General features: G+C 44.3%; 1 protein-coding gene across 1 annotated transcript in view; it reads right to left on the bottom strand.

Annotated features, from left to right (window-relative positions):
- CUX2 (cut like homeobox 2) overlaps positions 1–24,317 on the bottom strand; it is a 327,139-nt gene extending 302,822 nt beyond the window's left edge. Inside the window, exon 1 of the mRNA XM_060612293.3 lies at positions 24,179–24,317. The gene's annotated coding sequence lies outside the window, so the exon portion shown is untranslated. The remainder of the gene's footprint in view (positions 1–24,178) is intronic.
- Between the last annotated feature and the right edge of the window lie 246 nt (positions 24,318–24,563).

Genomic DNA, 24,563 nt, shown 5'->3' with positions numbered 1-24,563 from the left:
TATCCCAGTTTGGATCTCCTTTCTCCCTTTGGTTTCTCCTGCTCATTAAGCAAGTATTCACTGGCAGGATTTGTAAGTCAAGCCTCTTTCTCTGTGAGGGTCTCCCCAGCATGAAAAAGTCACATCATATCTTGGGGGAGGGGGAGTTGAGATTTGGAATAAGAAAGTTCCAAGAGAAATACCCCCACAGACCTTGGGCGCGGCCTCTCAGCTTCTCAAATCAGGCAAGCAGTTGTCTTATTTGATTAGGATTAACAGATTTTCCAAAGATAACCTATTTTGGTTTTATGATTTTATCTCTCCAGGCAGTGTTTACAATATGTATTTGCAGAAACAGAGAATGTATGCCAGGAACGAGGCAAGGGCCCTTGCCGGAGCTCACACAGTCTGTCATAAATATAATATTAGGATGACGCCTGAAATTAATGTGAATCATTTCCCAATAAATATAGTCAGTTAGTGAGGTGTTCCAGGACCGCTGATGGGAGATATATTTTGGTAAAATATGGTTTTTTTATCGGTTGGGAACTGGGGGTGGGGGTGCGTGGAGGGCATAAATCTCCACGGAAGAAGTATCTTTTATGATTATTCAATTCCACAGTAGCTCTAAAAGCCTAAAGTAGATTCATATTTACAGTTCCTGGAAGCACCTGGTTTTATATATTGGGGGAAGAATTAGCATCAGGGCCTCCTCATGGAAATCACTGACTTACATTCTTGGATGGCGGGAAAGTGAGAGCCCCTCCAGCTGGGCTACTCCGTCGGACTGAATTAATTTCATCTGCATTCCAGTGTGGAGCAAAGGAAACTGCATGCAGCAGTCACACCAAAGAAGGGGCTGCTGGGAAGGTGGTCCTGGCTGGGCTGGGCACAAGAGGCAGACATGAGGAGTATGGGATGCATGGTGGGGTTAGGGCCGTTGGGCTGGAAAAGGAAAAAGTGTGCAAGGGAGAAGGCAGAAGGTAGCTAGGTAAAGCTGACAGTGACAGGGGCTTCTATGTGTTCTTGTCCCTAAGAGCTCAGGCTAACATAAACATCCATGCCTCATCCTACCTGCCCAGATCCTCCCAAAGCCTAGAGATGGAAGAAGGAATCCTGATCTTGCCCTTGCCTGTTAATTTCCCTGCATGAGCCTTATTTATTTAATTTAAAAGTAATCTTTACTGTTTTTTTTTCCTGCAAATGAAAGTGATAGAAACAGGTCCACAATCTGTTAGCCAAAATTCTAAAGTCCAAAAAACTCTGAAAACTGTGAGTTTTTATTGCTAACACATTTGGTGGCAAAACCTGAATTGAAAGGATGTGAGGCTATTTGTATTCCTTATTCATCCCACTTTGTGGCAATGTTTATACTTTTCACTGGAGAAATATTAATGTGTTTGAGTATAAGGGGGCTGCCCCAGACTTCCTGGGAATGTTAGATAAGCCACATGGACCCCGATGCCTTTCCAAGAACCAAACAGATTCTGAATTCTGAAACACATCTTCCCCAAGGGTTTCAGATAAGGGATTGTAGGCTTGAACTTGTTAGTTGTAATAAAAAGTCACATGACATCATGTAGAAAGGGAATGCCTTAAGGAAACAGAAAAGCCTCCCCACTAAACAAAAAGTGAGCAAAACATATAAATATTCACGGAAGAAAAACTACTCTCCATTAAACTTAAAAAATTCAACTGTAGTCATAATTGAAGACGACAGATTGAAACTGTAATAAGCTTTGTCTTTATTAAATTAAAAAGGGGAAGATTATCTGCTGTTGGTTTAGAATGTGTGGAAAGGTGTTCCCCATCCATACTAATGATGGGGGTAAATCAGAGCAAACTATCTTGTAAGACAACTGGGCAATACCTGGCCACATTTTAAGAGTGTATATACCCTTTGGAGCAACACTTTTGCTTCTGGGAACTTGCCTTGAAACTAGTTACACTCACTCGTACAAAGATAACTGTTCGAGGATATTCGTTACACCATAGTTTATAACGGCAAAACCTGGAAACAACCTAAATGCCAAGTTTACACAATAGAGTACTCGTTAAATATACTTGTAGCACATAAATAATGGAATATTAAGAAGCATTCAAACAGAATGAAGTAAATGTCCATGAACTGCCTTGGAAAGGTGCCCACAATACAATGTCCACAGAGCAATTTGCAAAATTCTACAATTCGGTTTCCATTTTCTATAAGTATTTATATGTGTATTATATGTTCACATGTGCAGAGAAGAACATGTGAAAGAATATACCCCAGACTGTGGCTACACTTCTGTAAGATGTATATGAGGAGTCGGGGCTTTCTCTAGGTTTTAGATATTTTTGTACATTTGGTAATTTAATTATTTGCAGTGAGGGAAGGGAAGTAAAAACTCCCCATAATTCTATCCTCTTACACAAAGATTAGTTTTCATTAAAAATTTGGCGTTTTCCCCTGTTCCTAGCAGTGTTATTCACAATAGCTAATATGCAGAAGCAGTGTGGATGTCCATTAGTGGAGGGATGGATAAGCACAATGTAGTATATCCATACAATAGAACATTATTCAGCTTTTTAAAAGGAAGGAGGGGTGCCTGGGTGGCTCAGTCGGTTAAGCTTCCGACTTCGGCTCAGGTCATGATCTCATAGCTCGTGAGCTCGAGCCCCACATTGGGCTCTGTGCTGACAGCTCAGAGCCTGGAGCCTGCTTTGGATTCTGTGTCTCCCTCTGTCTCTGCCCCTCCCCTGCTCATGCTCTGTCTCTCTCTCTCAAAAATAAACATTAAAAAAATTTTTTTAAGGAAACTCTGCCACATGCTATAACGTGGATGAGCCTTGATGATATTATGCTGAACTGGAGAATCCAAGCACCGAAAGATATCCTGTATGATTCCACTTACAGGAGGTACTCAAGAGTAGTTAAGATCATAGAGACAGAAAATAGTATGGTGGATATCAGGGGGTGGGGGTGGGGGTGGTAATAGGGAGTTAGTATTTAATAGGGACAGAGTTTCAGCTTTATAGATGAAAGCTTTGAGGACGGATGGTAGTGATGATTACACAACATCGTGGATGTATTTAATACCACTAAGCTGCACACTGAAAAATGGTTGAGATGGCAAATTTGGTTATGTGCATCCTACCACAATAAGAAAATAGTGTCCTTTTATTTTTTTTTTAATTTTTTAATTTTTTTTTTAAGACAGAGAGAGACAGAGCATGAGTGGGGATGGGGCAGAGAGAGAGGGAGACACAGAACCTGAAGCAGGCTCCAGGCTCTGAGCTGTCAGCACAGAGCCCGACACGAGGCTCGAACCCACGAACTGTGAGGTCGAGACCTAAGCCGAAGTCGGACACTTGACTGACTGAGCCACCCAGGCGCCCCTGAAAATAGTGTTCTTGTAGAATTTTTGTGAATACATCTATATGTACATTCTCACACATGTGCATTTCTCTTCTAAGAGAATGAGTTTGTGCTGTCCAAATTCTTCTGCAATTTTCTTTTCCGTTTCCTGCACCACATCCTGGCCATCTTTCCACGTCAGTGCCTATAGATGTCCCTCGCTGGCACACCACCATGCCATCACCAAGTTCACCAGCCACCCCCTGACGGACATGTGGGCTGGCTCCAACTTGGGGGCCTTATGTTTTGAAAGATTGTCATTAACCAAACTGAATTTATTAAGTAATAACTAATTCGTGTCTCCATTTTTTATTCATCAAAGACACACAAACTGCAGACCAAGGCCTCCAATTAGCAGGAGGCTCCTGAAGCTGAGAGAATCTCAGCCAAAAATAGAGGAGCTGGGTGTCCGAAGGAGCCTGGGGCTTTATGGAAGACAAAGGCATGAATTTCCTTTGTGTGCTGGGTTTCTGCTTTTTTAACACAGGGGCAAGCTCAGACTCCAAACAAACAGGGGAGAAGTGGCAAGAGCACTGGCAGCAGAAAATTCTGGGGGAAGAGTATTCAAGGCAAGAGGAACAACAGTTAGAAAGATCCAGAGGAAAAACGAAAAATGTTTTTCACTTTCTGAGCCTCTGTTGCCTCATCGGTATAGGAGGGGTATTCTTTTCTGCCTCCTCTTAGAGGTATTCTGAGCATTCACACAGTGGCACATAGTAGGTCCTCAATAAATTCAATAGATGACAAAGAACAAGTGGAAAAAGGTGGAACTTCCAGCTTGCCTTGTTTCAACAAGCATTGTGCTCAGGGCTGATCACCGGGGACGCAGAAGTAAGCAAGACTCAGTTACTATCCTGCAGGAACCCAAGTCCTGGCTGTTTTGTATGTGAGGGAAGAATGATTTCCCCACAGGAAAATGAGGCACTGTGCCAGAAAGGGAACTGGTTACTCAACAGGACAGCAAAATAAGTAGGAGAATGCAGGTGGCTGGGTGCCAGCGGCTGTGGGAGGGGCGGGTGGGGAGTGACTGCTTAATGGGCACAGGGGTTCCTTTCGGTGTGATGAGATGTTGTGGAACTAGATAGAGGTGGTGGTTGCACAACACTGTGAATGTGTTCAATGCCACTGAATCGCGCACTCCATAATGGTTGGTTTCATGTTGTGTGAATTTCACCTCAATAAAAACAAAAATCAACTGGGAACACTTAAGGGTAAATGCAGGGAGTCTGGACCCCAACTTCCTAGGTTCAGATCCCAGCTCCACCCAGCCTAGCTGTGTAAAGAGGGGCATGTTATGTAACCCCTTGATGCTTCAGTTTCCCCATCAGTCAATTGGGGTCCTAAATTTCTATTAAATCAGGTCATAGTTGTAAACTTCTTAGCAGAGCCTGGCCCATAGTAGGTGATAAATGTCTGGTGGGAGAGGTTATTGGTAGTGAGGCGAAAGGTGCTCTGGGCAAGGAGAACAGTGATGGCAAAAGCAGAGAACTAGGCAGAGATGTGGCATAGGCCACGAGCTGAAAAATGACTGGTTGGGCTAGAGATGCCGTGGGTGTGAGGAGGAAGGTGTGAGAAATAAGCCTCTCTCTTGAGCCAACTTACCATGCTAGGAGGGAATTCTGGGAGTCCTCAGATCTCATTTGACCATAACATTTTTTGCAAAGAGTAAATATTTACTTTCCATGTCATGTTTCTTACCAGACAAGGAAAACAGTCATTCTGCCAGGAACTCGAAGATGTGTGATGTTTAGAAAGGGACTATGATAAGAGCAAGGTCACTTGCAAATGTCCCATTGTTCCAAGTAACCTTTGGTAAGTGCACATGAACCATATCCATTCTGTCCTTATAGAAAACCAATTATGCATTGTAGTTTGTACAATAAATGGAGGATTTTTTTTTAAATACACATTGATGCCTACTCTGTTGTTAAGATAGAAGTCACGGTGCCTTCGGTTTTCCCATAGGCTACTGGCCTCGTGAGAGATGTTGGCAAAGCTTTTTTGTAGCAGTGCCTCACGGAGGATATATTGAATGTGCACTTAGCTCCTACCAAATGTTGCTAATGGCAATCAGATTGGTGGTATATTCCTCCAGGGTGGTACCTACAGGATGGGGTTCAGTAATGATGTGCATCCAGGGCGCAGCTGATAATAGATGTCTCATAAGAAAAGAGTTTATGGGTCAATTAAGTTTGGGCAACAGGGGAGCAACAAAGTTCCACGGGTTTCTTTCATGCAGGAATCGTCAGGGCCTTTAATATCCTAAACTTCATTTGACTTTTCCAGAAAGAGAGGGGTGTCAGTGTTTCCCAAATTGATTGGCACAAGGAAACTAGGGTTTCAAGGATCTCACTTTGGGAACCACTAGATTACAACTTCCTTTTCATGTTTACTTTCTTACAATTGAGAGTGCGGCCTGATCATCTTGATTGGACTTAAATGTGTCAATCAAAACACCAAATCAACATTTATCAGTGGCTTACATTGTTGGTGCTGGAGAGGCAGCCTGGAAAAGACATAGTCCCTGCCCTCCAGGAGAAATAACCTAACAGGAAAAACACTTGCAATAATTACAGTAACACCAATAATGGCAGGTATCATTTATTGACCCCTTACTATATGCTCAATACTGTGCTAAGTGCTTATTTAAATAAGCTCATTTAAATATCTCAGTAGGGACTCCAGTGTTCTTATTCATGTTTTACAAGTGAAGACTGGAGGTTAAGAGACGGTAAGCAACCTGGCTAGGGGCACACAGCAAAGAGGAGGCCTAGTAGTGCTTTGAGTCAGGTTCTCTGGATACTGAAGCCGCAGACTTCACACTGTGCACTCTAAGAACTCTCTGGGCAAAGCAGAAAAGCAAAGGAGTTAAGCCACAAATTGGGAGGGGTTAGCAGAGACTTATGGATACCTCTAATTTGTGGAACAAGATGTTCATGGCCTGGAAGGAGCTCTAGGGTGGGAAAGACCAGGGACTGGGCTGAGAGCTGGGGAGAAGACAGAGCTCCACATATAAATATCTATGAAGGGAGTGCCTGTGTGGCTCAGTCAGTTGAGCGTCTGACTTCGGCTCAGGTCATGATTTCACATTTTGTGGGTTCCAGCCTCACATCAGGCTCCGTGCTGACAGCTCAGAGCCTGGAGCCTGCTTTGGATTCTCTGTGTGTGTGTGTCTCTCTCTCCCCCTCCCTCACTTGTGCTCTCTCTCTCAAAAATAAATACACGTTAAAAAAAATTTAACAATGTCTATGAGGATGGGAACAATGGCTATGGGTCATTCTGGCCGTGGGAAAACTGGAAAAGGAAAGGTGGGAAAGGAAGAGCCCGGGAGGCACAGTGGCAGCAATGTGGACTGGTGAACCAGGAAAACCAGCCTCTTCTCTGGATCTTGCTCCGATTTACTGTGCAGCCTTGTATAGGTCACCAAACCTCTCTGGTTTATACAGGTCTCAGCACCACACACCACTTGTACTAATGCTGTAATTATGAATCTGCTTCTTCCAAAAGATAGTCCCTTTCAAGGGCCGGATGGAGCTTCAATTCACCTCCTTATTCCCAGTGCATGGCATAGTATCCAGTACATTTTAGGTGCTTTATGAATGTTTTTGAGTGAATCAGTGAATGAGTAAAAAAGTAGGTGAAAGGAAGAGGTTGTGTGTCATTGATTTAAACTGGCACCAGAGTAGCAGCCTCTGAGACATATTTTCCCAGCTTTCCACTAAAATACCTAAGAAGGCAGCAAGAATTGAAAACTCACAGTGCTGACACCCAAGACTGACAGGCGCCTGTTGCCAGAATCTGGGAGGAATTTCCATAAATATAAGGCAGATGGAGCCGGATTGAGATAAACAATCGGGAACCTATTCAAGTTTTATCGTCTGAAACAGGGCACCCCTCCAGGACAAAAGGAGGGAGGGAAATACTCAACTCCTTCCCCACTTGCAACCCCAGACTCTGAGATCCAGAGTCTGTGCCAACCAGAAAATCAAGGTAGTGAGGAGGGGAGGGAGTTTTCTCCACTGTATAGGGGACAATTCTGTAGGCAAAATACTCTTCCTTCTTGCTGGCCCATGCTTCTACTATTTAGAGACTGAAGTTTCCAGAAGGCAAAAATCGGGGGACGACAGGGGAAATGGAGGAAAGAATGTCAAAAGCATTTTATATCCTGAGAGGAACAGCTTCCAGGAGTGTTACAGATGAGGGAGGAACAGAGACAGAGTAGGGGTTGCAGTTTTAATGTTCTCCCTTAGCCCGTTATGGCCAGGAACCGATTTGATCGTGCAGTGGGACAAGATGATCAGTCAGCCACAGTGCAGCACGTGAAAGCCTGGTTGACACATGTGGTGGCTGTCACACAGACAAACCTTCCCTTTCCAGGTGTAGATGATAAGGTAGCAGGGATCGGCCAGTACTAGAGTGGGCCATGAGCGGTACGGAGGACAAGTCCCACACCCCGTCTGTTGGCAAGCACAGGACCTGGATAATGACCAGCATATTCAAGAATGAATAAACAAAAATAAATCAACAGAGGATATGAAAAAACAGTACATAACGAGGGAAAGGAAACGCTTTCCTAAAAGGAAGAAACTACCTCTGAAAAAAAATTGCTGTGTGTCCCAGAAGAAAAAAATGAACACTTGTTTTGCATACTAAATACAATGTGAAAAAGGCATACTTTCAATAAAAATTGGAGCGGGTAGTTCTAAGGACAGTATGGACAGAACTGAAAAAGCAAAAAGAAAACTAAAATTGCACTCACTGAATTTAAATCCCCCATAGAGGCAGTTAAAGCACAGAATTGGCCCTGTAGAAAACCAAAATCAGTAGCATGGAAGACAGACTTGAGAAGCTCTTCCAGAATAAAGAGGAGAGGGGCAAGACTGTGAAAGTTATGACCAGAAAGATTACTCAGGAATAGAGCAGCTTAAGAATAATGGGTAGTCACAAAGGGGGAAAACGGGACTAAAGAAAAATACCAAGCAAGGACAAAAATGCCATCTGGGTCAGGAGAAAAGGGCCCAAGTATACAGAAAAAAAGGATTTATTAAAAGGAAAGGATTTATTTGGGCAAAGTTAAGTGCATATATTTCTTGTTATCTATCATTTTTTAACAAACTCCATCAATTTATTATCTGTGGGTGCCCTGGGCTACGCTGAGTGTTCTTACTCAGGGTCACTCATGCATTTGTGATCAGTTGGTGGCTGGAGTTGGGTCATCTGCATGTCTGGTGCCTGAGTTGGAATGGCTGGCTAGAACAACTGGGAGCTTGGCTGAGCATCTCTCTCTGTCTCTGTCTTCATATATCCTCTCTGTGTGGCCAGCTTGAGCTTCCTCACAGCATGGCAGCTTCAAAGTTACTAGACTTTTCACATGGTGGCTGGCTTCCTCCAGAGCGAACATGCCAAGAGGCTCCAAACAAAGCCTAAGACTTTCTTATGACCTAATCTCAGAAGTCACAAAGTCTTTTTCACTTTGCTCTATTGGCCATATCAAGGGAGTGGAGGAAGAAAGAGATTCTACTTCTCAATCTGGGAAAGACATGCATACAAGGAAGGAAGGAATTGATAGTGTCCATCTTCAACTTTTTTTTTTTTTTTTTTTAATTTATTTTTGGGACAGAGAGAGAGAGACAGAGCATGAACGGGGGAGGGGCAGAGAGAGAGGGAGACACAGAATCGGAAACAGGCTCCAGGCTCTGAGCCATCAGCCCAGAGCCTGACGCGGGGCTCGAACTCACGGACCGCGAGATCGTGACCTGGCTGAAGTCAGACGCTTAACCGACTGTGCCACCCAGGCGCCCCGATAGTGTCCATCTTAAAGACAAGCTCCCACACACATTGACATACCCTTGACAATGTTTGACAGAAAAACCTACAAGGATCCAGGCTGCAAAACACAGGTTACCTGAGAAAAATAAAAATCAGATTCTTCACATGCAACCCTAAATGCTAAAACAATGTTCTCATAATTATAGAGGAGATAATATGTGACCCAGTAATTTTGTACTCAAATTATTACTCATGTGACAAGGCAACAAAAAGACATTCTAGGGGCGCCTGGGTGGCTCCGTTGGTTAAACATCCAACTCTCGGTTTTGGCTCAGGTCATGATCTCACAGTCATGAGATCGAGCCCCATGTTCACCTCTGCACTGGGTGTGGACCCTGCTTGGGATTCTTTCCCTCCCTCTCTCTATGCGCCTTCCCTGCTCAAGCTCTCTTTTTCTCAAAAATAAATAAATAAATAAATAAATAAATAAATAAATAAATAAAGACATTCTAAGATAATTAAAGACTCAACAAACGTAATATTCATGTGATCCTTTTTTTTTTTTTTAACATTTACTTATTTTTGAGAGAGAGAGAGCATAAAAGTGGAGGAGGGGCAGAGAGAGAGAGAGAATCCCAAGCAGGCTCCGTGTGTCAGAGCAGAGTTCTACTCGAGGCTCAAACCCATGTACCGTGAGATCACGACCTAAGCCGAAGTCGGACACATAACCAACTGAGCCACCCAGGCCCCATCGTGTGACCTTTTCGCAAAACCTACTTGAAGATAAACACCAACCAACCAGGAAGTGAATCCCAAAGGATTCTTGAATTGGAAAGCCAACAAACTGAGTGTTCTCTGTTTCATGGCAATATTTCCAAATAACAGAGCTGCTTGATATTTGATTAACTAACAAATAATAAAGAAAGGCTAAGAAGTTTCTACTGCAGAATCTGCAGCATTGCTGCTACTCTTTGCACGTGTCTCAAGATACCATGTGGGGTGTCAGGAATCAGATGCCTGTCTCTATAGAGCTCAGAAATAACACTGTGACACTCACTCAGAGAATAAAAACACTAGGAAGTCCTGGACCAGGGGTCCCAGGCCACAATGCCTTTAGGGGCCAGCAGAATTGTTAGTGGATAAAGTAGGTCAAGTGTAAGATAGGAAGCTGAGAAGAAATGGGGGACTGGGCCCCCTGATGTCCATTGTACAGAGACGGAAACAAAGGTGCAGAGAGGGGACTGACCTGTCACAGGTCTCAAACTGGTGTGGATCAGGGCAGCTGCTTCTTCATTCTGGAAGCTTCCTCAAAGGAAACTGACAGAGTTGCCAGCCCTACGAGGAGGCAGGAGAGGTCTGTGCTTCCGAGGAGTGGAGGTGGAGCAGCCATTGGCCTGGGGCTCACAGCCCTGTCCCTGGGCTCACTGGCCCACAGTCACTCACCCCAGGTAAGCAGAGACCCCCATCCCTCTGTGGGGCCCACCAGTGTCTCTGCCTCACTCCTTCCTCATGTCTGTTCTTCCCTCTTCTCTCCCTTTCCCATCTCCATGTCTCCTCTCTTGTTCATGCTCTCTCTTCCAATCAAGAAGCTTATAGTGAGTGCCTACTGTATGCACATCACCAGGCTTGGCCCTGAGTGTGACAGTTCACTCATCTGGATGCTGGGGCATCTGTCTCCCATTGCAGCTTCCGGATCTGTAGAGGGTTTTATAGTAAAGAACTACAATGAGTTCTGCAAGCCTAATGATAATTACCCTCCAGACACAATGCCATGAAATTAGCCAGGAAACTAACCCGATCTTTGAACTTTGTCCCTCTTCAGTAAATTCAGCTCTGAAATACTGTCATTTATGCTTATGAACAAGCCAGTGAGCAGGAGACACAGCCTTCTGATGAGCCTGCAAAAAGTAGGGGACCTCAGGGGACAGCAGGGCTGGGATTCACTTCGCAAGCCCTGCTCATCGTTGCCCCAGCGCTCATCCCGGATCATCATTCTGGCTGCAGTATCTGTCCTCCACCCAGGATAGCTGGGGGCTCAGGTAAAGGAAATGCTCTATTCCAGGACCTTGAGTCAGACTCACGCTTATGCCTTACACAAGACTACAAAGCCCTCTGTTATGGTTAATTTTATGTGTCAACATGACTGGGCTGAGGGCCACTCAGAAAGCTGAGAAGCTGAGAAAGCATGATTTCTGGGTAAGTCTGTAAGGATACTTCCTGATGAGATTATCACCTGAATCAGTGAGCTCAGTAAAAGCAGATGGTCCTCCCCCATGTCGAGGGATGCCATCTCGTCCTTTGAGGGCCTGAGTAGAGAAAAAGGCAGAGGGAGGAGGAATTTGCCCCTTTTTTGCTTCCTGCCTGACTCCAGGAGTTGAGACATCACATCCATCTTCCAGGCCTTCCAACTGGGATTTAAATCATTGCTCCCTGGGTTCTCAGGCCTCGGAACTTGGGCTGAATGACTCCACTAGTTTTGCTGGGTTTGCAGATGGCAGATCATGGGACTTCTCAGCCTCCATTATTTTGTGAGCCAGTATGTCATGACAAATCTCCTGTTATGTATCTACTGGTTCTGTTGTTCCAAAGAACCCTGGCTAATCCACCCCTCTTCCTCTAGCTCCTTTCTTCCCTCTACCCTGTTGCCACCCTTAACCTCTTTTGGGAAAGTCTGAATGTGTTACTTGCTCTGGGGTTAAGTTAGGCTCAAACTTCTGGTTCCTTCCATCACAGCATCCAAATAACGATCTATGCAGAAGGCATTAAGTGCCCTAGCTTGTTTCAGTCATTGGGCAACACAGGGGATTTGGGGATTACATGCTTTCCTTTACAGTCCATGCCTCATGTCCACCTTCTTCCCTGGGTCCATCTGGAGGTGCCACTCCTGCAAATCATCAGTTCAGTATATGGTGTTAAGAGTAGCAGCTGCCGGTTACCAAGCATTTACTGCAGGCCAGGACCTCGGCTAAATGCCTTAGAAGCAGGTTCTCGTGTGACCCTCAAGGCAACCACGTGAGGCATGTACTGGTGTATTCCCATTTCCCTGATGGAGCAGATGCTGTCAGGGCTCCACCTGTATACCTTCATAGCCCTTCTCCATTTTTACGCATGCAATCTCGCCATGTGCTTTCACTCCTGTCAGCCTGCATCTATTCTCTTTGACCAAGGACTGCCCGCAGATTTCCAGAACTCTCTCAGCTTGAGCATATGAAGCACCTAAAGTTCTTGGGAATTTATTACACGGCCTGTCCCCTCTCTTCCATGCCCCATCCCGAATCCAGCTCTTAACCAATAACTGATGATATTGGAGTATAAATACTCTGGCTCTTTCCCTGGTTGGGGATAACTCTGGGGTCACACAGTCCCACCTGCTATGGGCCATGTGCTAGGAAGGGTGCTGCAAAGGTGGGAAAGGACTTCCACATCCCCAGGAAGCTTTCCCTTCTCCTGCCCACCTCCCCCAGATCTCCAGGGTGACGGCAGTGGTCAGGAGGCCAATCCTAGATCCCACAGACACCTGGGCAACGTGATGATTTATACAGATGCCAACCCAACGAGAGCCAGGAAGAAAAGTTACAGGTCTGTAATGTTTAAAAAGACCCTGAGGTGCCTGGGTGGCTCAGACAATGAAGCATCTGACTCTTGGTTTCTGCTCAGGTCATGATCTCACGGTTTCATGAGTTCGAGCCCCGCATCAGGCTCCGTGCTGACAGTGCGGGGCCTGCTTGGGATTCTCTGTCTCCTTCTCTCTCTGCCCCTCGTCCACTTGCTCTCTCTCTCTCTCTCTCTCTCTAAGAATAAACTTTAAAAAAATTTTTTTAATTAAAAAGACCCCAAACACATGTGCTTTACATCAAACTACAAACCTCTCCTTCTTCAGACCCCTTCCTTTCCTCCACCCAGTTCCCACCCTTAACCTCCTTTGGACAAGTTTTAATGTGCTAATGTTTTCTTTGCCCTGGGACTAAATGAGGGCCAAACTTCTGGTTCCTTTCATCATTGCATCCTCATGCTTCAGGGGTGGGATTCATTGTACTAAATTGGTTTGGGTCCTCCATGTCTTTTCTTGGTGAAAACCATCATTTCAATGTTAACTTTTTCTCTTAAGTTTGTGCAAATTATTTTATGTTTTATGCAGTAATGAAAACTATGAGAGACAGAAATTATGTTGAGTGAAAGAAACCAGACACTGTATGAATTCATTTACGTGAAGGATAAGAACAGGAAAAAGAATCAAAGTTAAAATAACAATTCCCTCTGGTAAGGTAGGGATGGGTATTAATGGGCAAGTGAGGCAAGGGAACCTTCTCTGGGATGCTGGGCATGTTCTGTATCTTGAGGGAACCTTCTGGGATGCTCAGTATGTTCTGTATCTTGAGCTGAGCAGCAGTTACAGAAGGGTATACATTTGCCAACATTCATTGAACTGTACACTTAAGATATGTGCTCTTTATACATTTATGCCTTAATTTAAAAAAAATACATGATGGCTAGTCTCTAATGCAAGTTAGTATAAGACTTCTCATTTTCTCTGTCTTTTGTCCTATTGGCTTTGTTTTATTGGCAGAAAAGTGTTCTTTACTTCTGTCAACTAGTTTTCATGGAACACTAAGTTACTTTTATGGTTTGCCCTCCCCCATCATGATATGACTTCCCATAAGAATTCAAGATCCTGATGGGAAGCTAACTCATAAGACTCATACTCAAGTAATAGTAATGGAGAATTTCAGTGGGAATTAGGGGGTGGGGGTGGTGAGAATTTGTAAGAATGAATGTAAGAATGCAAATAATGTTCTTAACACAATTAGTCCAATCTAGCTGCCACAGAAGAACAACAAACCGGGATTCCACAGGCTGAAGTCAGACATGGAGGCCTTGGATGCTAAACTATAGCTTGTTTTACTAGACAATGAGGATCCGCTGGGGTTTTTGAGCAGAAGAGGACCATGATCAATCCCATGCTTCCCGAAGAGAAATATGGCAGTGTGACCAAGATGAGGCAAAGCCTCAAGGCTGAGAAACCACTCAAGAGGATACTGCAATAGTCCAGGCAACAAGTAATAGGGCTTAAGATAGTAGAGAAATTAGGTGATAGGTGCCAAAAATAATATGATCAATGGGTGTAGAGGTCAAGGAGGAGAGAGGAGTTGATGAAAAGGAGGAAACAAAGGTATGGCAGCTGAGAACATGGGCTCTGGAGTGAGACTGCCTGGCCTTGAACCCAAACTCTCCCCACATACTAGCTGTTGATTTTAAGCAAATCTCTTAACTTCACAAAGCTTTCCATCTTCTTATCTTTGGATTGATGAGAATAAGAGTACCTATTGCATAAGATTAAATCAGATGAGGCCCAGCAGGCACTATCATAATGTCTGGGACTCATTAGGTCTTCAGTAAATGAGATTTAGTATAATTCTTTTCATTATCATTGTAATTACTCAGGATAATATTAACAATGGCTGAAAGACAGCCAATGGAGGGAAGGTGAAAGGTTGGGGAGATGATGAGTCCACATTTCTTTTCAGCAGAAGCTTTAAGAGCAAACATGGTTCACCATGTTTTTTTCCTCTTCTGCCACAAGCCCAGTGATGTCTCAGATAGAGGCCACTCCATTGGCCTGGACCCCAACAAGAAGACATGGAACATGCCCGTGATCAACATATAGCATGAGTGAGAAATAAACCTGTGTTGTTGTAACCCATGAAGACTTAAGAGATGTTTGTTACTGCAGCATATCCAGTCTCCTCTGTTACAGAGGGCTGATGAATTGCCAATGACCCCGTGCTGTGATATCCACAAAGTTACAACAGAAAACTCCCACAAGTTCCTCCAGAAAGGCTTACAAATAAGAAATGGCTCCAATCTTTTCCATCACAACAGCTATCATAGCATCAGACTGTTAGCACACGCCAAGGGGGATAATTTGGGTGGAGTGGGAAGATGCTCTGTACCCAGTATTTTACTGTTAAGGGCAAATTTGCAGAGATTTGGAAAATTGGGTGGTGTGTGGAGTAAACATACTGAACAAGTTTTCAGCTACAACACAGCTGAGCTCAAGGGAATGGGGTTTGATAGTTAGTGTCAGCATAATGAATTAAAAAAAAAAAAACCCACTCCAGAATGTCTATGAAACACTGTCAAGTTAAAAATTGTGCCTGCAGGGTTTTTTTTTTTTTTTTTAAAGCAATTTCCCTAACCGCTATGGCTAATAATATCTCATTTTGTTAACTCTGAAAGATCTTTCTAAAAACACTGTGACATATCATTTCCCAGCTTAAACTCAGTGACTTTCTATGGCCTTGAAGATCAAGTTGAAACTCTTCAGATGGCCTGCAAGGAATCTTCATGACTGGGCCCTGCTTTCCTATCCAGTTTCACACCTGGTGCTCTTCCCTCCCATGCTATGATCCCACCACTCAAGGACTGAAAAGTTCCTGTAAAAGCCATGCCCACTCTGCCTCTGAGCCTTTGAACTGACTCTTCCCTCTGGAATATTCTTCTGATCACTGTGAAAAGATTCAGTTCATGCATAGGGCACCAGCAAAGCAGATGCTCCAAGTGTTTGAAATAATTGAAATGTTTATCTTTCGCTGAAAAAGTATTGAACACAGAGGAAATCACATTTTTTAGAGTTCCCTTGTACTAATTTTGCTGTGTAGTATTATTTCTCTTTTGAGCCCTACATAGGGCTCCATCAGGTAAAGGTCTTGACCTGACCTGGTTTTTGGCTCTGTCTCTGGCTAGTTCTCTTTATTCTTCAGGTTTTAGAGTAAATGCAACCTTCCTGGGGAAACCTCCTGGGACTACGCCCTGCCCCCCCATGAAGGTTAGTAACTTTCCTCTAGGTCATCAGAGCTCCTGATGCCTCCTCTAAGGCCAAAATGATCATGCAGTAATTTTTATCTAGCACATAAATTCCAGGAGGGCAGACATGGTGTGAGTGACCTCATTTCTACCAACTGGCTCAGTGCTTGGCACATCGTGGGTGTTCAATAAAGATTGCTTTGAATGGGGAGACTGCAACATGCAATTGTATCCCATTCCATCCCTGGCCAGGGTTCTAGGGCCTGATTTGGAAGTAAGTTAACATGCTGATTGCGTTTGGTTATCAGGGCCGATTTGGTCACTGAACAGGATGTGAAATCCAAAGAGGATATGTGAGTTATTTGAAGCAGGCATTCAGGAATCAGAATTCACCCCTACTCCATTTTTTTTTTAAATTTCATTGTGGTAAAATATATATAACATGAAATCTGCCATTTTAGCCATTTTTAAGTAGATACACTTTAGTGGTATTAAGTACATTCACAATGTTATGAAACCGTCACCACTATCAATTTCCAAAACTTTTTCGTCACCTTAAATAAAAACCCTGTGCCCATTATGCAATAATTTCTCCCTTCCCCTCCCCCCAGCCCCTGATAGCCTCTAATTTACTGTCTCTATGGGTACATTTCATGCAAGTGTAATCATACAGCATGTGGTTTTTTGTGTCCACTTTCACCCAGCATCATGTTTTCAAGGTTTATCCACATTGTTGCAAGTGTTAGTGCTTCCTTCCTCCTTATGACTGAAGATTATTCCATTGTCTAGATATGCCACATTTTATCCATCCAACACCTTACGGACATTTGATTGTTTCTACCCTTTGGCTATAGAGAATAATGCTGCAGCGAACACTGGCATACAAGTATCTGCTTGAGTCTCTGTCTGCAGTTCTTTGGGGTATATATCTAAGAATTTCAGATCATCCAGGAATTTTAGGTTCCTATCTCCCTATTTTCAAGTGACAATAGCATTGTCTGTAGAGATCTGGCTCTGTGCTCGCACAGAGGGACCTGTACCTGCCATCAACTCATAGGAGCCTTTGGCAGCTTTCTGCTGTATATATACATATTATCCCCATTTTCCAGGTGGGGAAACTGAGGCCTAGCTAGGCTCTGCAACTTGCCCCGAATTTCACACCCAGTAAGTAGTAGAGCACGAGTTTAAACTCCAGAGTCTATGTTCTTAACCATGACAGGCAGCCTTCCTCCCAAATCACATGGTGTGATGGGGGGAAGGGAGATGGGAGGTAAGTGGGGGAGACCCCCTTTCTGAGAGTGCTGTTCACCCAGTGATTGTTAGGAGCAAGTGAGAATCCTTGCTTGGTAGTCCCAGAACTTAAACTCATCTGAAGGTTTAATACTCTTTTAATAGAAACATCACCATTTGATGATTTTTTTTTTAATGCTTATTTATTTTTGAGAGAGAGAGAGAAAGTGAGTGAGGGGCAGAGAGAGGCAGAAAGAGGATCTGAAGCCGGCTATGTGCTGACAGAAAACCCAAAGTGGGTCTTGAACTCACGAACCGTGAGATCATGACTTGAGCTGAAGTCAGACACTTAACCGACTGAGCCACCCAGATGCCCCTTGCTATTTTATATAAGAGAGGAGAAGGCTGGTACTTTCTAACAGTGAGAGCAATATTCATTACCAAAAATCGAAATGAAAACGAAGCAAGCAAGCAAGAAAACATTAGAAACAACAAAAACCACAGTTGCACCTACTCAGAAGCTATTAGTATTCACACCTTGGTGCTAATGATTCTTCCAAATGCTCTTCAATGCATATGCAAGCATATGGTGATTTTCTCTTTTAATGAGATCATACAGAGTATATCATTTCTTAACATTTTCTCATTTAATATTATCACGACTATATTCCACATTAACAGGTTCCTCTTTCCAGCAGAAATTTATGGTTACCTAATATTTCATTCATTCCCTCAGAAAGTATTTACCACGTGCCTAAAACCGTGTCTCAGAAGGCATTTAGCTGAACCTCTATTATTGTAAACAGGTTCTTCCCGACTTCTTAGTAGGATAAAAAGCATTGCCCTAAATATCCTCATAGCTAAATCTTTGCACATATACCCTGGCCCCTTCTGGAAATAATTTCCTATGAAATTGCTTGGTCCAAATACAACACCTTTCAAGCTCCCTTAACCAGCCATATTTTGTTGTGAGGAACAGACACCTGCTTTAACTAGCTCAAGTTCAGCGTGGGTTATGAAAAGGACATGTGTCTCAGGCACAGGGGAGAGCAGAGCCTTTAGAGGCTTTCAGCACCCAAAGTGGCCATTCAGTCTAGTGCTCCCACTGACGTGGACCCCCCACCGCCAACTCAGTCTTCATTTCAACTTTGTCCAAATTCTTTTTTTTTTTTAAGTTTATTTATTTATTTATTTTGAGAGAGAGAGCACAAATGAAGGAGGGGGAGAGAGAGAGAGAGAGAGAGAGAGAGAGAGAGAGGGAGAGAGAGAATCCCAAGCAGGCTCCACACTGTCAGTGCAGAACTGATCCGGGGCTCAAACTCATGAACTGTGAGATCATGACTTGAGCCAAAGTCAGATGCTTAACCAACTGAGCCACCCAGGTGCCCCAACTTTATCCAAATTCTTAAGAAAGGGGGAATCTGATTGGTGTAGCCTCAGCCTAAGGAACTGGCTCCCCTGAGTCGGGAGCTTCATGATTGAGCTAGAGCCTACCTGGAATCAGGTAGGTGCAGGGAGACCTATATGGAACCAATACCTTCCTAACACATGAAGTAGATCTTAATAATAGCTTGGGACTAGAAACGTGTCAATAGAAGGGAAAAAACAAACCAAAACCAAAATCAAAAAACAGCCTCCTTTTCCTTTGTAGATAGATCTCCATTCTCAGAGCATAGATTAGCCAGAAGTCTTTTGGTTGTAAGTCACAGAAACCCAGTGTAAACAGGCCTAAGTATGAGGATTTGGAAGAGGGTTTGGAACAATCAGCAGCACCAAGGTGTTAATAATGATGGCTTCATGAGACTGGGAAGTTGAAGGCTAGCTCTGTCATCAAATACAGCTGGACCCAAGAGGTGACAGGTGTCACCAAGTCTCTTTCTGTCCCTGTCTTTCCCTGCTCTGCCTTCTTCTGCAGTGGGGTCATCTTCAGACTGCCTTTATCCAGGATAAGGTATGATGGCCACCTGCAGTTCCTGCCTTATATCCCACCACCTTGGCAACCCCAACAGGAAGAGAGCACTTCTTCCCACGGGTTCCAGCCAAAGTCCCAAAGTTTACTTCTATCGGGGCAATGTGATTAAACTGGTCACCAAGGCCAAGGGAAAAGAATATTCCCATTGCTCAGGCTCACGTCCTGGGCCTTCCATATGGGTCAGCTCCACCTGTACCCAAGAGTGTATACAAGAGTGGGTGAATAGCAGAGAGGAGAGGGGTGTCTCCATCCCATAAAAAATGAGGTCGCTTTTGCCAGAAGAAGGGGAATAGTGCTAGACAGGAGGCACTGACAAGAGTCACTACAGAAATATAGCAGGGTCTTGTCTTTTTCCAGTAGAGGAGATGGCTCATCTTGGGTCATCCTCATTCTCTTCTTATTGCTTCCAGATGACAAATAGGTTTTGTGAGCTCACTAAAAGAAGCAGTGCTGTCCAATAGAGCTTTCCGCAATGATGGGAATATTCTCTCTCTGTGCTTGTCTGGTACAGGAGCCACCAGCCACAATGCTGCTATTGAGCACTTGAAAGCAAAGTTTAAATTTTAATTAATTTTAATTTAAACAGCCACATGGGGCCAGTGGCTACCATAATTGGAGAACACAGAATAAAAAGCCTGCTCAATTTTTCTGCTGGCATTATATAGAAATGTGAGGTCTTCAATGCTTCCTGACTTCAGGAAAAGAAACTCTTGCCCTTGTCTGCTGGCAGGGAAACTTTCTGAGTCTCAGGGAGTTTTTCCAGGAGAGCAATGGGAGGTCTGCACTGTGTCCATGGGGCCAGTAGTGAATGAGGCGTCTTGTAATGAAATAACTAAAACGTCATTGTGACTGTAGAATCAAGGGTCTTCCCTCCTTATCTCCAAAGTGCCCGTGTTTTACATGAAAAAGCGTTTCTAATTAATAGGCCAGCCCCTCTTGAGTTTGATAAAAACAGAGGAGAAAAGGATTTGATTAACCCACAATCTTTTCAATTTGGCGTGTTCTGCATGAGTGAAGTGTGTTTTCTGCAACGGAGCCAAGCCCGGCCCGTCCTGGTTTACCGTGATAACATTCTTCCCATTGTGCAGCCCTGCTTTACCCCCAGCCTGCCAGGAGACGTTGGTATGAAGAGATTCTCAGAGGTAATCGCCAGCACAGCCTGCAAGAGTAATCTGGATTCCCATACAGATGGTGGCCCACCCGAGGCAGGGAAACATGACAAAGGCTTCCATTGTTCCCCAGTAAGAGAGTTTGTTCTGTCTGGAGACCCAGGGCTAGGGCGGGAGGTTTGGGTGGAACGGTGATGGGAGGAACCATACGGAAGGGTGGGTGGTACACTCAAAGTCAAAAGGTCAGGGACTGAGATGGGGCAGAAGCGGGGAGGGTCGGGGGGAATCAGCTGTAGCCACGTCCAGTGCTGCGACCTGCTGTCTCCCGGCTCTCTTAGCTTTGGCTCCTGCCAAAGGAAGCCCTCCCTGCCCGAGTCAAAGCAAGTCACAGAGCAATGTGTTTACTGAGTAAGCACCCAGTTTCATTCTTCTCTTTGCAGAGATAAGAAACGTCTTCCTCCTCTTTTTCTCCTGAAAGAAACAGGCTAGGTGGCAGATAACTCTAGATTGGTGGTGGTTTTAAAATGTGACCTCGAGGGGCGCCTGGGTGGCTCAGTTGGTTGGGTGTCGACTTGGGCTCAGGTCACGATCTCACCGCTCGTGAGCCCAAGCCCTGTGTCGCCCTCTGTGCTGACAGCTCGGAGCCTAGAGCCTGCGTCTGATTCTGTGTCTCCCTCTCTCTCTCTGCCCCTCTCACGCTCTTTCTCTCAAAAATAAATAGACATTAAAAATGTGTTGTTTTTTTTAGTGACCTCAAATTCTTAGTTCTCCCATTAAGACGGGGTGTTCCTCTGTTCTCTCCACTTAAATCTGGATGGGCTTGTGACTGCTCTGCCCAAAGGAGTCTGGAGCAGTGACACTCTGACTACTGAGGCTGAGTCATTAAAAAATCACCTTATTCCCTGGAACCCTCATGCTTGGAGGCCTGAGCTACCATGTAAGAACTGCCCCAGTTTGTAGTACTTTGTGACAGCAGCCCTAACAAATGCAGCACCCTTCATCAATCTTACTTCAGTGTTGGCAGAGGGTTTTTTCTGGTCTTTTCTTCCCCCGATATTTTATTATGAAAAATTCCAAACATACATAAAAGTAGGAGTTGTGAACACCCATGTATCCGCCTCCCACATTCTACAATTAACATTATGTTACATTTATTCCACTACATGGCTATCAACTTCTCTATCCTTCTATCCATCTAATCATTATCCTTCTCTCTCCCTCTCTTCAAAATAAGTTGGAGGCATTATACAGTTCATTCTTAAACACTCCAACTTGTGTGTCATTAACCAGAAATTCAATATTTGTTTTCCCTTTTTCAGGTGAACTTGAAGTATAGTGAAATGCACAAATATTTTGTATGTCATTTTGTGAGTTTTGGTAAATGTCTAAACCGTGTAAGCCTAAGGTACAGATCATCACCAAGCCCAGAAAGTTCCCTCCTGTTCTTCCCAGTCAATACCCACACCTGCTCGACCAAGAGGACACGGCTGTTCTGATTTTTTTCATTATGGGTTAGCCTAGCCTGTTCTAGAACTTCAGATATAATGGAATCATACCATATATTCTCTTTTGTATAAAGCTTCTTTCACCCAATATAATACTTTTGATTGATTTTTATTTTAAGAAAGTCATAAAACTTGGTTCAAAGTGTTTTAGCACCTTGCTGAGAAAGATGAATAATAAATAACAAATACACGAAACAATGAATAGTAATATGTGTTCTACCTGCTGGATACCAGGCAATGTGTTAGGTGCTTGGGATACAATATTGAGTAAAACACAGCCCTGCCCTCAAGAAGTCCAGGGGCACCTGGGTGGCTCAGTCGGTTGGGCATCCGACTTCGGCTCAGGTCATGATCTCACGGTCCGTGAGTTCGAGCCCCGCGTCGGGCTCTGTGCTGATAGCTCAGAGCCTGGAGCCTGCTTCGGATTCTGTGTCTCCCTCTCTCTCTGACCCTCCCCTGTTCATGCTCTGTCTCTGTCTCAAAAATAAATAAAACATTAAAAAAAAAAAGAAGTCCACAGGTACCAGAGGCTGAAAGAAAAGAATCTAAACAAAGTATAACTCTGATAATAAAGGTAAGTACAGAGGAATGGAGCAAAGGGAGTGGGGGTATCTCAGACTTGGTTCCAGCAGTATTATTGTTCATTTGGTGTTTGTATTTAAACCTACTCCTTTTGTTTCACTAAGCTATATCTGAAGTTGCAGTCCCTGTACCAATTTTGTCAGGAAAGCAATATGCCCAGTTAAAAATGCCTTCTCAGACTCCCATGTAGCTAGGAGTGGCCAGAGAACTCAGTTCTAGCCAATGAAATGTAGGCAGACATCTGTTGGATGGAGTTCCTAGAAAACTCTTTGTTTTCCTAATTAAAAAATTAATGATGACGATGATGGTGGTGGTGGTAGACAGACTCAGCTGGTACAGCCTTTTCCTTCCCCCTCTTTCTCTTCCTGCCTGGAATGAGGGTGCAATGCCTGGAGAAGAGCAACCATCTTGAGGCCATGAGGATAAAAGCCTCATGCCAAGAATGAAAGCAGGAAATTAGAAGGAGCCTGGATCATTCACAACATCCTTGGATAGCTACACTAGCCTTGGACTGCTGATGTCCAAAAATCCTAGTAACTGAAAAAAAAATTACCCCCTTACTTGTTTAAGCTGCTGTTGGTTGAGTTTTCGCTTACTGAAAGCCAAATGCATCCACAATGAACACACTTGAGTTTGATGGGCTGCTCATGTTTTTTTTTTTTTTTTCCAGTTTAATTCAAGTAAATATGAAATAATTCAAATAAAATTGCTTTTGCGTATTATCTGAAATGGACTGATATAAACCAGAGGCCAGTCACACTTTTAGAAATCCTGACCTAGTAGGGTCATTACTTTGAGGATTTCAGAATTTACTACGATTCCTCCATGACCCTTTAATTTAATCTTCACTGCATCTCCATGAAGCAGATGAGACGGATATTACTACCGTCCACTTGCTACAAATGAGGGAATGGATGGGGCTGGGAGGTGTTAAGTGATCTGCTAAATATCTCATAGCTAGTGAGTGGGGAAACCAGAGGAATTTCACAGTGTTAATGTCACAAAGGTTTATTAAACACCTACTAGGTGCCAGGCACTGTGGAAGCAATGGAGAAGAAGACAGTCTCTGCTCCAAGGAGTAACAAAGGCAACAGACATTTAAACAAGTGTTGGGAACCAAATATGAACAGTAGTATGACAGAGGAAATCTAGAAGTCTGGAGAAGCATGAAAGAGGGTCTCTTTCTTAATTTCCGTTCCCCAAAAGCAGATCCTGAGGCAAGAATCTGAGCGCAAACAGACTTGAGGGAGGTGATTCCAGGAAGTGCAGGTAGAGAGGCTCACTTTCCCTCTCCACTGGGGGGTGGGGGGGGGGGGGCCTGGAGAACGGTGCAGAACACGGCTCAGAGTTGCCTTACTGGGGTGAGAAGCTGAATATTTATTCACCACCTCTCCTCCCCTGTTGGTTGAGAGCAGCGTCTAGGGGCATTACGTCCCTGACACTCTGGCCTGTCCTACTCATGGGCTAAGCATCTGGCATTGAAAATAAAGTCCCCAGACAACAAACCCTTGTCCTGCACCAAATCCATGTGCAGATGACCCCAGCGTGGGCAGAGGAGTTATGCCTACCAGCAATGACTGCCCCAGGTACCCCATCTAGTGAAGAAGGGTTCAGGAGCCTTCCCAGGGAGGTAATGCAAAAGGCGCACCTCATTTTGCTACATAATGCTGCAACCCGACAACGGGAGACAGTGTGCACTGCAGGGTTGACTTAATGTTACAAAACGCCTACCCAGCTTGACATTTGACCTGCTGGCTCATCCACAGGGCCAATCCAGGTTGAACCAAAATCCCATAGTGAGGCCCAGGATTGAGACAAGATCAAAACATACCTCCTTCCAGAAAGCTCCTCAGGAGCCTGGCCTCCTGTGAAGGACCAGGGAACCAGCAGCCGGTTTCCAACTTTGCCTGGGCTTCCTGTGGTGCGTGCTTCTGTCCTCACTGACACGCCGAATGTTCTCCCCCAAATTATTTCTGAGTTCTCCTGGCAGCGGCTCTGCCTCCCCCGCCTCCCCTCCCCACTCCCTTTGGCAGATCTGTGTTATAAAATAAGAGGCTCGGGATTATGTCTGTCTGACAACTGAAGAATGAGCAACGGAGCAGATGCAGAGTCTTACAAATCCCGTGAATTATACATGGCCATCTGCAGCCTCGAGCCGTCCAGGATTTCCACCCCACACCACGGCGTTCCATATGGAGTCATATGTTTTTAGTATC

The sequence above is a fragment of the Panthera onca genome, chromosome D3, assembly GCF_046562875.1.
Source record: "Panthera onca isolate mPanOnc1 chromosome D3, mPanOnc1 haplotype 2, whole genome shotgun sequence".
Classification (NCBI taxonomy): Eukaryota; Metazoa; Chordata; class Mammalia; order Carnivora; family Felidae; genus Panthera; species Panthera onca.
This window is presented reverse-complemented; position numbering and strand designations above follow the sequence as displayed.